The sequence below is a fragment of the Bufo gargarizans genome, chromosome 6 (assembly GCF_014858855.1).
Source record: "Bufo gargarizans isolate SCDJY-AF-19 chromosome 6, ASM1485885v1, whole genome shotgun sequence".
Classification (NCBI taxonomy): Eukaryota; Metazoa; Chordata; class Amphibia; order Anura; family Bufonidae; genus Bufo; species Bufo gargarizans.
This window is the reverse complement of record NC_058085.1, coordinates 36,488,494-36,506,932: the sequence shown is the minus strand read 5'-3', so window position 1 is coordinate 36,506,932 and position 18,439 is coordinate 36,488,494. Positions and strand designations below refer to the sequence as shown.

At 42.8% G+C, this 18,439-nt stretch overlaps 1 pseudogene; it reads left to right on the top strand.

Moving 5' to 3' along the window:
• Positions 1-18,439, top strand: part of LOC122941948 — a 123,452-nt pseudogene that overhangs the window by 7,251 nt on the left and 97,762 nt on the right.

Sequence of the window (18,439 nt, the reverse complement as noted above, 5' to 3'; positions counted from 1 at the left end):
ATGTCTTACTCATAAATCAACCTGATCATCAAATAATTCACAGAGAGGAGAAGCCATTCTGATGTGAAGTATGTGGGAAGTGTTTTAACCAAAAGTCAGCTCTAATTGCACATGAAAGAACTTACAGGGACGGAAAAATGTTTTCATGTCCAGAATGTGGGAAATTATTTATTCACAAATTATAAAGGGCACCATGTCAGTAGATTTGTACCTATGAAACTGGCTGACCTGTTGCATGTGCACTTAGTAGCTGAAGGCATCTGTGGTGGTTCCATGTTCATATGTGCCCGCGTGGCTGGGAAACATGATGTTTTAATATATGCAAATGAGTCTGTAGGAGCAATGGGGGCGTTGTTGTTACACCTAAAGCAGGCATGGCTAACCTGAGGTTCTCCAGCTGTTTCAAAACTACAACTCCCAGCATGCCCAGACTGCCTACAGCTAGCAGCCTACAGCATCGCATAGTGGGAGCTGTAGTTTTACAACATCTGGAGAGCCGCAGGTTGGCTATTCCTGACCTAAAGGCTCAGCTCTTTCTGCACATGCCACACTCTGCACTTTGATTGACAGGGTCAAGAAGTGGAAAGTCATTACAAAGTGCAGCGGGCGTGGCAGTTGCAGAGAGAGCAGAGCCTCTAGGTGTAAGGGCAACACCCCTGTTGCTCAAAGAGGCTCATTTGCATATATTAAAACTTTATCTTTCTTAGCAATGTGGACAGATATGAACATGGGACCAACAAAGATGCCTTCAGCTTCCAAGGGCACATGCAGCCAGTTTCATAGGTACAAATCTGCTGACAGATGCCCTTCAAAGGGATTTTTTCCACAAAAAATATTTTATAGTTTTTAAACCAGCGCCTAGATCTGAATACATTTGTAATTGCATGTAATTAAAAATTTATAATAGCTACTGAGTTATTCAATTAAATCTATCTGTATAGTGTCTCCTGCGGTTGGCTATTTCTCTGTCCTGCTTACTGAGAAGGAAGCACATGCTCCGTTCGATCCTTCAACAGCCACCAGCTGCAGCAGAAAGGGCACAACCCTGGGAAAGGACATGCCCTCTGAGCTGCCAGCTTGAAATTAATTTCGCAGAACAATTAGAGCAAAAATAAAATAAAATAAATAGCAATAAAAGAAATAAAAATGTGCAGTCTTTGATGAGAATCCTATTCCTTGAAGAAACCATATGATATTTCCTCATATACCCATAAATCTGCCCACCAGGCTTAAATTGTATCTAAATAGTCTTTCCTCAAATTTTTTTTTTTTCCAGAACCTAAGTCCGCGGCCCAGAGACTTTCCATTCCCTCAGCTCCCTAACTTCACAATTCATATCTTAAATTTGCCCAAGGAACCCTTGAGATCGGCCTGGCAGACCCATTAAGTGTCCTGAAAAGATCTCATAAGTTTCAGTATATCTGAACAGGAGTAGTGGGTTTCAATAAAGGATTTCCACTTATCAAAAAACTTCTATGGGGGGGGTGAGTCGAGGTCCAACCATTTATCTAGCAAGCTTCTAAGGGCTACCAGCCAGATAACATGAATGAGTGTATGATAGTTGACCTTGGGTTTGTCATGACCGACGGGGGTTCTTAGTTGGTGGAACAGTAGTGTTTGGGGAGTACACAGCAATTATAGTTGTCAAAATTTCTTGATGTAAGCAAAAATATCTTGCCATTAAGAATGGGTAGTTGTACCAGTCCATATTCCATGCCATAAATCAATTAAAGGTGTGTTACAATTAGGATAAGCTATCTGGGAAGGCCGAATATGGCAAAATGTTGAACCCATAAATTGTTGCGTGCATACGTTTAAAGTAAATTTCCCTTCACTTGTTGGGGTTGTTTTGAGATGCCATACTGAGTCTGTATTACTTGTGTGTGTGGTTTTGTATATGAATTTGGATGTATGTCCTGCTTTACTTGACTATATCTTGCTGCTTTTATTGTGTCATTTATGGCCACGTATTTGGTACCTCATCTGTGGTGTGTGTCAATACCTTATATTCGTTTTTTAATCGTGCATTATAATAAAGTATTTTAATTTTTACAATTATGTATGTAGAGTGCGTTCTTTTTCGGTGTTGCGAGTTTGGTATGTGCATCTGCATTGATTCCAATGAGCCCTATGTTTATGAGTATTCACAAGATCAGTTGTACCAGAAACCCCTGTTCTCTTTTGCCGTGGTGTTGAAACATCAGTGTTCAGAAATTGATTTCTAAATCTGTTATACAGGGAGTGCAGAATTATTAGGCAAATGAGTATTTTGACCACATCATCCTCTTTATGCATGTTGTCTTACTCCAAGCTGTATAGGCTCGAAAGCCTACTACCAATTAAGCATATTAGGTGATGTGCATCTCTGTAATGAGAAGGGGTGTGGTCTAATGACATCAACACCCTATATCAGGTGTGCATAATTATTAGGCAACTTCCTTTCCTTTGGCAAAATGGGTCAAAAGAAGGACTTGACAGGCTCAGAAAAGTCAAAAATAGTGAGATATCTTGCAGAGGGATGCAGCACTCTTAAAATTGCAAAGCTTCTGAAGCGTGATCATCGAACAATTAAGCGTTTCATTCAAAATAGTCAACAGGGTCGCAAGAAGCGTGTGGAAAAACCAAGGCGCAAAATAACTGCCCATGAACTGAGAAAAGTCAAGCGTGCAGCTGCCAAGATGCCACTTGCCACCAGTTTGGCCATATTTCAGAGCTGCAACATCACTGGAGTGCCCAAAAGCACAAGGTGTGCAGTACTCAGAGACATGGCCAAGGTAAGAAAGGCTGAAAAACGACCACCACTGAACAAGACACACAAGCTGAAACGTCAAGACTGGGCCAAGAAATATCTCAAGACTGATTTTTCTAAGGTTTTATGGACTGATGAAATGAGAGTGAGTCTTGATGGGCCAGATGGATGGGCCCGTGGCTGGATTGGTAAAGGGCAGAGAGCTCCAGTCCGACTCAGACGCCAGCAAGGTGGAGGTGGAGTACTGGTTTGGGCTGGTAACATCAAAGATGAGCTTGTGGGGCCTTTTCGGGTTGAGGATGGAGTCAAGCTCAACTCCCAGTCCTACTGCCAGTTTCTGGAAGACACCTTCTTCAAGCAGTGGTACAGGAAGAAGTCTGCATCCTTCAAGAAAAACATGATTTTCATGCAGGACAATGCTCCATCACACGCGTCCAAGTACTCCACAGCGTGGCTGGCAAGAAAGGGTATAAAAGAAGAAAATCTAATGACATGGCCTCCTTGTTCACCTGATCTGAACCCCATTGAGAACCTGTGGTCCATCATCAAATGTGAGATTTACAAGGAGGGAAAACAGTACACCTCTCTGAACAGTGTCTGGGAGGCTGTGGTTGCTGCTGCACGCAATGTTGATGGTGAACAGATCAAGACACTGACAGAATCCATGGATGGCAGGCTTTTGAGTGTCCTTGCAAAGAAAGGTGGCTATATTGGTCACTGATTTGTTTTTGTTTTGTTTTTGAATGTCAGAAATGTATATTTGTGAATGTTGAGATGTTATATTGGTTTCACTGGTAAAAATAAATAATTGAAATGGGTATATATTTGTTTTTTGTTAAGTTGCCTAATAATTATGCACGGTAATAGTCACCTGCACACACAGATATCCCCCTAAAATAGCTAAAACTAAAAACAAACTAAAAACTACTTCCAAAAATATTCAGCTTTGATATTAATGAGTTTTTTGGGTTCATTGAGAACATGGTTGTTGTTCAATAATAAAATTAATCCTCAAAAATACAACTTGCCTAATAATTCTGCACTCCCTGTACAGTTGGGAGATAGGCCAACCTTCCCGTAAAGTTACTATAATATCATCGAAACTTCTTGGGCTATATTTAAGGCTCTGGTTTTTCAAAAACGATGTATTTAGAGAAGTCTGGCAATTAGAATTGAGCTTTGATTTCTGTCCGTGACTTGTCTAAGGCCTTTCTCCTGCCATATACATATTTAGTTTCTGAGCCAATCTTGTGGACCATCCAGATGTCCCCAAAGTGACATATGTTTTAAAATCAAAAACAGTAGTTTTAAAAAATGTCCTAATTTCTTTCCATTTCATTTTCCATCGTGTCTTGCAAAAAGACCTAGGACCTCACCTGTGATAGAAGCTTTACATATCACGTATGAAGCAGAGCCTTAAGATCCCAAGCTCCTTCTAAATCCTTCACTAGCTCACGATTAGAGTATATGCATGCATCATGCATCCAATCCAAAACATGTCGAAATAGAGTAAATTATTGAGTCGGGGTGATGCAATGGGGGTACCAATTACTTTGGGTACTTCTAACACTACTTTCTGGGTATTAAAATTTTTCATTTTTCTTTTTTTCAGGCAAATCTCCGGCATCCTTGTATAATCTTAACTATCCACCCCTCATACAGAAAAATGATCCTTCAAGTGAAAAGATGGCACCACTTACCACTAACCTTTTTGAGTCTGTGTAATTTGGTTAAGATGCTTAACTTCCCCAAATTGTTATATCCCTTGCAAACCTTGCCCTTTTAACACATGTTGACATCCAGCGTCTTCAGTCAGCATTCACTACATTTATTTGGTCTGGGAAAGGGCTGAGAATTTCATTAAAAAAAAAAAAACTGACAGGGGGGTTAAACTTTCCAAATATCTGAGGTTACAATTTAACCGCTTTTTTCTACATTTACTGGCACCCGGTCAGCTGGCCAAATAAGTGAAAAGAGTTTTTGTGATGCATTACCAGATTATTTAACCACCTCAGCCCCCCTAGCTGAAACACCCTTAATGACCAGACCACTTTTTACACTTCTGCACTACACTACTTTCACCGTTTATTGCTCGGTCATGCAACTTACCACCCAAATGAATTTTACCTCCTTTTCTTCTCACTAATAGAGCTTTCATTTGGTGGTATTTCATTGCTGCTGACATTTTTACTTTTTTTGTTATTAATCGAAATTTAACGAATTGTTTGCAAAAAAATGAAATTTTTCACTTTCAGTTGTAAAATTCTTAAAAAAAAACGACATCCATATATAAATTTTTCGCTAAATTTATTGTTCTACATGTCTTTGATAAAAAAAAATGTTTGGGTAAAAAAAAAAATGGTTTGGGTAAAAGTTATAGCGTTTACAAACTATGGTACAAAAATGTGAATTTCCACTTTTTGAAGCAGCTCTGACTTTCTGAGCACCTGTCATGTTTCCTGAGGTTCTACAATGCCCAGACAGTAGAAAACCCCCACAAATGACCCCATTTCGGAAAGTAGACACCCTAAGGTATTCGCTGATGGACATAGTGAGTTCATAGAACTTTTTATTTTTTGTCACAAGTTAGCGGAAAATGATGATTTTTTTTAATTTATTTTTTTCCTTACAAAGTCTCATATTCCACTAATTTGTGACAAAAAATAAAACTTCCATGAACTCACTATGCCCATCAGGAAATACCTTGGGGTGTCTTCTTTCCAAAATGGGGTCACTTGTGGGGTAGTTATACTGCCCTGGCATTTTAGGGGCCCAAATGCGTGCAAAGTAGTTTGAAATCAAAATCTGTAAAAAATGGCCTGTGAAATCCGAAAGGTGCTCTTTGGAATGTGGGCCCCTTTGCCCACTTTATAATAACCTTTGAACAGAACATATAAACTTTATTTAACTTTTTGAACTGGACGTTAACTTTTTTGCTTACTGGTGATTTTTTTTTTGTTTTTTGTTTTTTACCTTTTTAGGACAAACCTCTCCTTCCCCATGGGACAATGTGCAAAGCGCAAATTGCCCAAAGATGTGGCGAAGTGCATTATGCACTTTGTCCCAGGTGAAAGGAGAGGTTTGCAGCAGCTGTGTGTGAATGGGCCCTAATAGCCCTGTGTGCCTGTCCTGGTGAGATGTGATCCCTTTGCTAAGTGTACCTGTGTGTGGTAATTCCGGAAACATTCCCCTAAGCATAGGGCAGGGTGGTCAGGGCAGTCAGGACAGAAATAGCGGGTGTCACGCCTTATTCCACTCCTGCTACAGACACGACATTTTTTTCGGGGTTGCGGTCGGTTTGAGGTACCAGGAGCGACACTGGGGAAATGTCGCTCGTGTAGACGGCTCACTACACTGGTGGTTGGGGCCACGGAACCTCCTGGATGCAGGAGGTTCTCGATGATCTCTTCCTGAAATTTGAGGAAGGATCCTGTTCTCCCAGCCCAAGGCTACATTCACACGACCGTTTTTAATCCGTTCCGTTTTGCGGCTCCGCAAAAAACGAAAGAGTGGCTTCCGTATGTCATCCGCAAAAAACGGTCCGTAAAAAACGGATGAGTTTAAAAAAAAGGAGGAGAGAATAAAATATTATAATATATTCATAGTTGTCTAGGAAACTAGAAAAGTCACATGCTCAGAAATTCAGGTGCCATTTTATGTGCTTTTCTAGTCGGATAGAGCAGTGTGTAGCTTGTGCCTTGCTGGTATTGGATTCTCACTGTTTTCTGTGCGCTAACGATGGCAAATTACTTTGAACGTGAACTGCTTCTACGCTGGCTACTTTCTCGGCGCTTTGGAAGTAATTCGCAAATGCTGGAAGAAGAACCAAGGAGGAGACGGAGGCAATGGGTGCATCCTATTGTCTCACAAAGGCTCCAGAAGGGACACTTCCATTCTTTATATGCAGACCTGCGGCAGGACCCTATGAAATTTCACCAGTTTTGTCGTATGTCTGTGGAGTCTTTTGATCGCCTGCTTGCATCTCTTCGTCCGTACCTAACCTTTCAGGATACGAACATGAGGCGCAGCATTGGACCTGAGGAAAGACTCATTGTCACTTTGAGGTAAATTAATTAATTTTTTGTTCTCGAACTATTGTTTTTAATTAGTATTTTATTAAATTTTCCTTTTTTAAACTTAAAAAAAAAAGGGAATAGGTTTATGATATAATACTTTAAAAATATTCCTAGGGTACCGTGTACTTGAACACTTGAGGCAGAGTGATCCCACAAGCAGTTAATTTGCTGGAACTGGCTGCTGGATTCCGCAATATGCTGGCAGACATAAAGCATTTGTAGACTGATCCGGATATGGATCCATCTCACAAATGTATTGCAAATGCGGACCTGTCTCTCCGCTTCTCATGTGGACAGATAGGCATGCCAGATCTCTCATTGTAGTTTTTTAAATGTGGCATCTGGCACCTGCACTTTAAAAAAACTTTAATTTTTAAGTCTGTTATGTAGTGTGAATGTGTATTCCAAAAATAATGTTGTTTTTTTTTAGATAAATTGGTTTTTCACATCTCAAACAATGTGGGCATATAGCTAGGATATGCCCCCATTGTCTGGTGGGTGTTGATCCCACAGCTTGGACCAACAACTATATTGAGAACATAGCACACAAAGTGAAGGAGGGCGCACAGCGCATGTGCACCCACCATCCATTACTTTAATGGTCCTGACAAATATAGCCAAACCCAGCTCAGCTATTTCCATCAGCTGATATAAAATTTTTAAGGAACATGGGTAACACGCTCCAATTAAGTTTTAAGGAAAAGATGTTGTTAAGAGCTTGGTGGTGGACCTTTCTCGATATTGGTGTGCTTTCAAGAGGTGGGATCCGCAACTATCATACTATGAGATGAGAATAGCCCTTAATACTTTATGATACATTTTTGACATACATTTTTTTTTTTATCTTACAGATTTCTGGCAACTGGAAACTCCTTTGCTTCGCTGCACTTCGAGTTCCTGCTGGGAGTCTCTACTATCTCTGGGATAGTCAGCCAAACGTGTGAAATCATATGGCAACATCTCAGGGAAGCGGTGATGCCCACCCCCAAGGCGGTAGATTGGCTACGTATCGCCGAGGGTTTTCAAGATTCTGCGCAGTTTCCAAACTGCCTTGGGGCACTTGATGGCAAACACATACGTGTTAAGAAGCCTGCTCACTCAGGGCCCCGGTACTTTAATTACAAGCAGTACTTTTCTGTGGTGCTGTTAGCCTTGGCGGACAGTAATTACAAGTTTGTAATTGTCGATATCGGGGCCTATGGAAGTACATCAGACTCCCGCATCTTTTGTGCCTCCAGAATGGGTGAGCGACTTCGCGCCAATCAGTTAGCCCTACCAGAGCCCAGAACACTACCCGGATCAGCAGGTCCCCCGGTTCCATTTGTAATTGTGGCTGATGAAGGGTTTGCATTATCACCCAATATGATGCGGCCCTTCCCCAGACGCGATTTAGACAACCGAAAGCGCATATTCAACTACCGACTGACTCGTGCCAGACGGTTTGTTGAGTGCGCCTTTGGTATACTTTCTGCTAAGTGGAGAGTATTTATGTCGTCAATGCAAATGGATCCGGAAAATGTCACCTTGGTGATCCAAGCTTGTGTCGTTTTGCACAATTTCACCAGGATCCACGATGTTCCCTTGGATGCAGAACAGCTTCAAAATTTGACGAACACACCTGTCAATTTTGAACCAGTCCGACATGGAAGACCTGGAACAGCTGGACTAGCTGTTCGGGAACGCTATGCGGACTACTTTTGCAGTCCAGAAGGTTCATTGCCGTGGCAGATGGATGCCATCCGTGGTGGTCGTTGATTTGATCTGGTCTCTGTGAAAAAATTTCTAAATTTTGAATTTTTTTTTAGCTAGTTAGTTCCCTTTTAAATTTTTTTAGATAGTTTAGGGACTCGCAAGACAATGTGGACCCTTGACGTGGGCTTGCGGGCTGGGGTATTTTTTGTAATATTAGCGTTTAAAATATTTATTTAAACTATTAATGGCCTATATTTACTTTTTTAATTTATCTACCAATATAGACCATGTAATATTTTAAAATGAATTTGACTAGAATGTTCAAAAAATTACAGAAATACCCTCTAATACCACATTTCCCAACCTATTTTTTTGGGGGAATTTTAATTGAAACCCTAAAAAACTCATTTTATGTAAAGTGAAGTCCCAATTTTTTTTGTGATTATTCCTAAAATACTAATCTTTTATTTTTTAGAAAGCGCGTGTCATATATACCTTTATTGGCTATTGACTACACTACTTCTCCCAAATTCACTAAATACTAAAATATTACTAATATAATCATTCTCCCAGAGACACAACCAACCCCATACTGGAGGGTATATGAGATTGTGTAGAAAACCTAATTTGGAGGAGTACACTAATACCGGTGTGACCCTCCCTAGAAGATCCAGACCTTTGAATTTTGTCTTAAAAATTTTTTTGGGGGAAAATTAATATTTCAAGATAAATAAAAATAATGACACAACATAGCAAATTTCAAATAACTGTTTATGAAAATACAAAGCAAAAACAACAAAAAAATTATAAATCAAAAAGCTCCCTTGTGTAGGGACCTGTTCCCCTGAAAACTATTTGCGGGGTGGAAGAGCTGCCAGGAAGTGTGGGTCCTGGACCTTGAATATGTGCCACACTCTCTGAAGGTGCCATTGGTGACCTAATTTGTCCCCGCATATGGGCTTGCCTTAGTTTCTCCTTGTCGATATATTGAATAACATCAAGGGGAATACTATCCCCCTCAAAAAGATATAATAATGAGGCAACGGAAGACAGCATCAAAGAATGCCTTTCTGGAGGCACTCTCGACAACGCAGGAGCCAGGCTTCGCAGAATTTTCTCCTCCGGGGTCTCAGCTTTGTTTTTATTCAGATACTCAAAGACCTGGGAGTCTATCAAATCCCTCCGAGCCATCTGCGCAGCTTGTTGGCCAGAAGATCCTCCCCTCCTTCGCGAACTTTGGCGCCTGGATGGCTGAGGCGGAGAAATCTCCTGCTGGCTTTCCTCCTCTGGCCTTTCCTCAGCCTCTGAAGGTCCAGCATGAGGTATGAAAGATGCAGCAGGGGTACTCGGCTCATCCAGGTTTGTGGACGAGGAATCTTCTTCCGCCTGCAGATTGTCCACTGTCCTGAAATAGATCAAAAGTACTTGTAAGTATTTTATACATAAAAAAGCTATTGATAGATCTACCCCAATCCACACTATTCAGCTGTTTGACAAGGCCGTGACACTTCAGCCTTTTCTATGTTTCACTATTGTCTAATGTTGTAATTACTATGAGGTCAGATTTAATAAAGTAATATGTCATCACGCTACTCTAGTGACTTTTTAAAAAACTGAAGAATATCATATGGGAATGATCTATGCAGATAGGGTAACAATAGATCTGCATCAATTTTTAAGCCAAACGCAAATGACCTTTGAACACGGATGTGAGTGGCCCTTGGTATTCCAACCTGTGATCCTACATAGAGCAGGACAGCATGTTGGTTTATTGTTTTCAATAACGCCATGCGCTTCGTGAGCCCCCTGCAGTACAGTAATACACTCGTATATATCACTCGTGTATTAGTGTACTGCAGCAGTTGCACAAAGCGCACAGCATCATGGAAAACAATGACGCTGTGCGCTAAAACTCTCAGCAGGATGCCAGGTTAGGATTCGATGGACTCCTTACAGCCATGTTCCCCAGTTTCCATACAGTAACTGAAAACTTACGGTCGCAGGTCCATTACAGGCAGGAGGAACTGCAAGTCCTTAGTGTACATATACGGCTTCTTCCTGGGCTTGCCGTCTCCACTATGCCCTTTGCTCGCATTAAATTCCCGTCGGAATTGATCCCGACAGGAGTTCCATTTCGTCTTGATTTGTTTGACTGCCAAAAAAAAATTTACATTTTTTAATTTTCAATGATTTTCATGGTTTACAATATTTAAAAGACATCTTCCATTTCATACAACTTCTAAGGATAGAAAATTGAGCTCCATCATTGCAGACATGTGCACAAGAAATAGCAAATTTTTAAAATGTGTAGAGATGCATGAGGCTACTTTCACTCTTGTGGCAGAACGGATCCAACAGGCTGTTCACCATGTCGGATCCGTCCTTCCGCTATTTTTTCAGACTGCCGGTCTGTCCCTATTGACTTAATGGGGACGATCAGAGCTCTGGCGCAGCCCGGCGGTGCACGGCATAAGGCCACAGGACTAAAAGTACCGCATATCCAACTTTTTAGTCCTGCAGCTTTTGCCATCCACCGCCGTGCTGTGCCCGAGCTCCACCCCCGTCCCCATTATCGTCAATAGGGACAGAGCGGCGGTCTGCCAAAATAGCGGAAGGACGGATCCGACATGGTGAACAGCCTGTTGGATCCGTCCTGCCGCAAGTGTGAAAGTATCCAATCTAAAAAGTTATAGGCCTCAAAGGATTTAAATTTTCAAAAAGTCTGCTATGTCACTTTGCAAGGTCACTTTGCACCATAGCTATACCCATAGTTCCCCATGATTACTTTTGCAAGGTCAGTGCTCCATCCTTGCAGACGTGTGCACAAAGGCCAGGCAAAGTGACACAGGACAGTTTGCAAATGTGCAGAGATGCATTTTTTTAAAAGTGATAGGCATCAAAGGATTTTGCAAAACAAATAAGTCGGCTGTGTCACTTTGCAAGGCCCAATGTACATTTCAGAAACCCATCTGTGATTACTTTGCAGAAAGTTCATATGAGACAGAACCATAGCTAGTCCGATAGCAACCCCTGATTACTTTTGCAAGGTCAGGGCTCCATCCTTGAAGACGTGTGCACAAGACATAAACAAAGGCCAAGCAAAGTGACACAGGACAGTTTGAGAAATGTGCAGAGATGCATTACATAAAAAGTGATAGTCACCCTTGGATTTTGGATAAAAAAGTCTGGTGTGTCACTTTGCAAGGTCACTTTGCACCATAGCTATTCCCATAGTTCCCCCTGATTACTTTTGCAAGGTCAGGGCTCCATCCTTGCAGACGTGTGCACAAGACATAAACAAAGGCCAAGCAAAGTGACACAGGAAAGTTTGCAAATGTGAAGAGATGCATTACATAAAAAGTGATAGACATCAAAGGATTCTGCAAATTAAAAAAAAAGTCTGCGATGTTACTTTGCAAGGCCCATGCTAATTTCTAGTGCAGACGTCTGAACACTGCACTAGAGATTGCAATCAGGGATGCTACAGGACTTGATTTTATACACAGAATGATATTACATGAATATATTAAAATGTACACTTACTAATTCCAGATCGCTTTTCGGATCTGCATCTGGCCCAATCTTCAGCCATCAGCTCCTGCGCCACCTCTTCCCATGCCCGGTCCTTCCGTACCCGATCATGGTACTGATCTTTTCTGGAATCCCAGATTTCTGGCCTCTCTTGGATAAGGACAATCAATTTGGACACATCTACCCTAGGCATGTTGTTTTTAGGGGGCTCCCAAATCGTTATGGCTAGGTAGATATGAATTTTTAAGCCACCACCCCAGAGGGCAGAGCCTACAATAAATTATGTTAATAAAAAACGGAAACGGATCCGCGAAAAACGGAACACATACGGAAATGTTTCCGTTTGTCTTCCGATTTTTGCGGATCCATTGACTTGAATGGGGAATCGGACCAAGATCTGCGGTCAATAGTAGGACAAGCTTCATATTTTGACAGAACATAAAAACGGTACAACGGAATCGGACAACATACTGAACGTTGTCCGTACATAATTTTAGACCATTGAAATGAATAGATCCGCATGTATACCGCGAAAATCGGAAACAGATGCGGATCGGAAACGGAAAAAAAAAACGGTCGTGTGAATGTAGCCTTACTGTAGAGAACAAAACTATTATATGCAGCCAATTGAATTAAATATACAGACACCTTCTTATACCAGCGTCTGGTCCTGCGGGAAAGGAGATAAGGAGCCAACATCTGGTCATTGAAGTCCACCCCTCCCATGAGCAAATTATAGTCGTGGACACAGAGGGGCTTTTCAATGACACTGGTTGTTCGTTCAATTTGGATTGTCGTGTCTGCGTGAATGGAGGAGAGCATGTAAACGTCACGCTTGTCTCTCCATTTCACCGCGAGCAGTTCTTGGTTACACAAGGCAGCCCTCTCCCCGCTTGCAAGACGGGTGGTAACGAGACGTTGAGGGAAGCCCCGGCGACTAGGTCGCGCGGTGCCACAGCAGCCAATCTCAATCTGTTCTAGGAACAAATGCCTGAAGAGGGGCACACTTGTGTAGAAATTGTCCACATAAAGATGGTACCCCTTGCCAAATAAGGGTGACACCAAGTCCCAGACTGTCTTCCCACTGCTCCCCAGGTAGTCAGGGCAACCTACCGGCTCCAGGGTCTGATCTTTACCCTCATAGATCTGAAATTTGTGGGTATAGCCTGTGGCCCTTTCACAGAGCTTATACAATTTGACCCCATACCGGGCGCGCTTGCTTGGGATGTATTGTTTGAAGCCAAGGCGCCCGGTAAAATGTATAAGGGACTCGTCTATGCAGATGTTTTGCTCAGGGGTATACAAATCTGCAAATTTCTGGTTGAAGTGGTCTATGAGGGGCCGAATTTTGTGGAGCCGGTCAAAAGCTGGGTGGCCTCTGGGACGAGAAGTGCTGTTGTCACTAAAGTGCAGAAAACGCAGGATGGTCTCAAATCGTGTCCTGGACATGGCAGCAGAGAACATGGGCATGTGATGAATTGGGTTCGTGGACCAATATGACCGCAATTCATGCTTTTTGGTTAGACCCATGTTGAGGAGAAGGCCCAGAAAAATAAATAAATTCGGAAACTTGGACGGGTTTCCACCGGAAAGACTGGGCATAATAGCTTCCCGGGTTGGCGGATATAAATTGAGTGGCATATTGGTTTGTTTCTGCCACAACTAAGTCCAAGAGCTCCGCAGTCAAGAACAGCTCAAAAAATCCCAGGGCCGAACCGATCTGAGCTGTCTCAACCCGAACTCCAGACTGGGCGGTGAAAGGGGGAACTAATGGTGCGGCTGAAGTTGGGGACTGCCAATCAGGGTTTGCCAGCACCTCAGGGACTCTAGGGGGTCTACGGGCCTGTGTGTGCGGTGGCTGCGACGGGCAAACTATTGCACATGCCACCGTACCAGCTTCAACTGCCCTTCTGGTGCTCGCCACTTCACCATGTTGTACGGCAGTGCTGGTACTAGGTCCAGGATGGGCTGCGCTGCTGGTGTATGCCTCACCACGTAACCTGACAGCGCCATCCCCACTCTGCTGCCCTTGAAGCGGATCCTGCGCAACCTGTGGTCTAGCGACATGGGGCCGGGTACGCCTGGTGCTATCAGGGACCTCAACCTCCTCGTCCGAACTTTGGGTCAGACTGCCACTGCTTTCTACAGGTTCATATTCTGACCCGCTAGATTCATCAGATGAGGGTTCCCATTCCTCATCCGACTGGGTCAGAAGCCTGTAGGCCTTTTCAGAAGAATACCCCATGTTTGACATTTGGGCTACTAAATTTAGGGGTATTCCCTGAGACTACCCAAGAAAAAAACCAAGCCTGTCTTACAAATGGCAGGCTAGCGAAGTACCGGTGGCTGCTGCGATTGATAAATATCAAAACGGATTTTTTTTATCGCCGCATCGCTTGTAAAGTGATTGTGCAGTGATCAAAAAAATAATAATTTTTTGTCACTGCGGCGGGGCGGGTGTGGGTGAACGCACGTGTGGGCAACCGATCAGGCCTGATCGGGCAAACACTGCGTTTTGGGTGGAGGGTGAGCTAAGGTGACACTAATAGTATTATAGATCTGACTGTGATCAGTTCTGATCACTTACAGATACTATAAAAGTACAAATGCTGATTAGCGATACGCTAATCAGCGAATCAGTGACTGCAGTGCGGTGGGCTGGGCGCTAAACGATCGCTAAACTACCTAACCAAGGGGCCTAAACTATCCTAAAACTATCAGTCAATACCAGTGAAAAAAAAAGTGACAGTTTACACTGATCACTTTTTTCCCTTTCACTAGGTGATTGACAGGGGCAAGAAGGGGTGATCAGGGGGTTAATTGGGGTGCTGGGGGGTGATCTGGGGCTAAGTGTAGTGTTTGGTGGCTACTCCCTGTGAAGCCTGCTCCTCTGCTGAGACCAACCGACGAAAAGGACCAGCAGAGGAGCACAGCAGCCATTTAACACTTTATATTTACAAATATAAAGTGTTAGCTGGCTTGTGATTTGATTTTTTTAAAATCACCAGCCTGCCAGCCACGATCATTGGCTGGCAGGCTGGTGACGAAATACTCCTCTAACTTTTGCCGACCCTAGATGCGCATGCGCGGGTCGGCTTTGACCGAAATCTCGCGTCTCGCGAGAGGACGCGCCGGCGCGTCCAGGAGGAATAACAGGGCCGCCGCCAGGACGGTCCTATAGCGGTTAAGAAATGGACATCATCCACAAACAACACCATTTTGACTACTTTCTGTCCTATCTGAATCCCAGAATAAAGATCAGAGTCTTCGAAGTACCGTGCCATGGGCTCTATAGCAGGTCAAACAGAAGAGGGGATATGGGACACTCTTGTAACGTTCTTTTTGACAGCTCAGATAGAAAGCCTGGTAAATGAATTCTGGCTATAGGATCCGAATAGAGTCCCTGTAGATAAGCCCATAAAAGCCCAGTGAAATTCATGGTGACTAGTACTGACCCCAGCCAACTCCAGCGCACATAATCAAACACTTAAACAGGATCTAACATTAATAATATGGGAGCTTCATGTCTGATGGGATTACATTTGACCCTATGCAGTACTGTTAGCACCTTCCTTATATTTAGTACTGCTATTCTCCCTCTGATATACCCCCTTGTGAAAATCAGCTGCTTCCAAGTGAGTTTTATTGTAATAACACTATGTCCGGGTGCAGACATTTTAGATGTCGTAGGATCCCGGATCATTTATTTGGAGACCTAAGCCCCTGTCACATTCCACGTGATACTATTCATAGTTTTGTTTTAGGAGGAGATCGCTGATCCCTGACAGCACTCAGGAGAATTCTGGGTCGGGCTTGTAATAGTAACATGTTGGCGGATAACAAACCTATTAGAGAACAAGCTTGGCAAAGACAATTGCACATCAGAAAAGAAAAAAAAGGATAAAAAAAAGAAGAGAACATTGAAACACAGAAATTGCAATTATAAACAGAAAAGAAAACATAAGCACTAGAAGGTGATAACCCTAAAAACAGTCACCCAATGGAGGTGTAGAGCTCTCTTTGTTCCAAGATAGTGAGGCCGTCTCTCTCCCTCCACCCAGCCATCAAAAACAACTCTCATGGAAAAGGCATATAGTCCTCAAAAACATGTCATATAACTTTGTTAAGGTGATAACTCCTGTCCCTACATCACATCAATAACACAAACAAAAATACTCAGTGGCATAAAACTTAGCGAGTCTCGTAAACATCTTGTCTGTGTAGGAAGAGTCCAGTTTTCCTTCTGGTAGATACTTCATCCTGTCTGGTAGATCTTCTTTGGCTGTGTTTGCCAGGTGGACGTTTGGTGCCAGATTACCGTGGAGAAGGTGGGAGCTGCTGATGATCAGTTCCAGAGACATGCTGGGTCTGTGACTGAGCTTTCTCTGTCACGTCCGCAGATGTGAAAGAAGACAACTTCCCATTGTAATGGAAGATTTTAAAAATCACTGGGTATTGTAATTGAAACCATTTTTTTGGCTTGGAATAAGAAAGTGAACACCTTTCTGAAGGTGGTCCGTCTCCTTGCTACTTCAGCTGAAAAGCTATAAAAAAAAAGACCTTAGTCCCTTTCAAGGTGAGAGTTTCGGTTCTCTTTCTGTATGATTTCGCGGAACCATCCCTAATCTATGTGGTCAACCCCACCATTCTCAAGTTATTTATGCGTTTGCGATTTTCTATGTCGTCCACTTTATCATGCAACCAGGTGTTGTCTTTAAGAGCCTGTTTCAAGTGCTGTCTTATAACATCATAATCATCCTCCAAAAAGTATAATCTTTCAATGCTAGCGGTGTTGTTCCACGGAGTTGGGTGACGAAGCGACGCCTGGGAGGGTCGCAGGGCTATAGTCAGGCGGACTACTAATCCCCAATCCCCCACAATAAACACTGAACTGTAGACAGTGGGCGTACTGGACTCTGTACAGCCAGAAGGCCGTGGGACATTGGCTGACAAAGCCGCATGGGTTCACAGGGTGTGAACTGCGACTTAGGCGAGTCAGAAACTTCATGTTTAGTTAGAGCCCAGCCGGGCAGGTGTTTATTTTGTATTATTTATGTTTGGTTTGCTGAGGCACAATAAATGCACTGTTTGGACATGAAACCTGGTGTCCTGAAGATGATTCTTGTGAGAATGACCCCCGAATAAGAGACGATCCCTTACACTAGCAACTTGTAATCTATGATAATAGTACTTGGATTTGGGGAGTGTGGGGAAGAGAGGGTTGCTTCCTCCATAGTTAGCCCTGGAGATGTGCTCATGATTGGACTGTGTGGGGCCTCAGAGCCTCTGGAGAATTCAACACTGCGAGCCTGGGAACAAGAATCGTCTGATTTTTGACTGCTGCAAAACAAGTATTGCTCCATTGACTTTAAGGGAGAGAGAAAATAATTTAAGTATGATGAGTATTTAAAGTACACAACAATTGAAAGTATCAGCGGGAAAGCTAAAGCACAGAGTATAAAGATATAAAGTTCTCTCACCACAAAGACTCCCTGTTTTACACAGCAGATACTTATGATGCACACTCAGATGTGGTGTTAGGTGTCCACTTTTCCCACCTTGTAAACGCTGCCGTCCCAATTGATTATGGCAGCACACCTTGAAACTGGAGGCCTCTGGTCTTGCATTCCTGGAGGGTGCCAAGTGATAATAGCCCTCCTTGTGTCTTCTGCCACATGCTGTGTATGGTCTGGGCGTGTGGTATTCGACGGACTGTGAGCCGAGCAGGCCCATCAGTTAACAAAGTGGGCATGCTGCCAAATGTTAAGATGGAGGCTTCTCCTCCTCTCCTTCATGCAATGGAAGTGTTTTTTTCTCCCCTATTTTTAAAGAGTACCTATCACCACAAAATACAATCTGCAGGCAGTGTGTTATAGAACAGGAGGAGCTGAGCAGATTGATATACATTTTTGTGGGAAAAGATTCAGTAAAACTTGTAATTTAGACATTTATCTCACTGCTATTTCTGCCTTTATTGTTCAAGGGGAAAAGTTTTAGACAGGTGTAAAAAAATGCTGCTTCTAGGTACACTTACACACAGTTTTTAAGGAACTTAGCAGGGAGGTCTTTCCAAACATCTTGGATAACTAACCACATATCTTCTGTGGATATAGGGTTGCTCAAATCTTTCTGTCTCTTCATGTAATCCCAGACATACTCGATGATATTAAAATCTCAGGGATTTGTGGTGGTCATATCATCACTTCCAGGACTCCTTGTTCTTCTTTATAATGAATATAGTTTGTAATGACATTGTGTCACGGACGGTGTACAGGAAACAAGACAAAGCAACATGCATATATGACTGAGTGGATCCAAAGCTAAGGAACCAAAAGGGAGACCCCTGCACAAGACCTGAGACTTTCCCTGGCTGCTCAGCCTATGCAAAGAT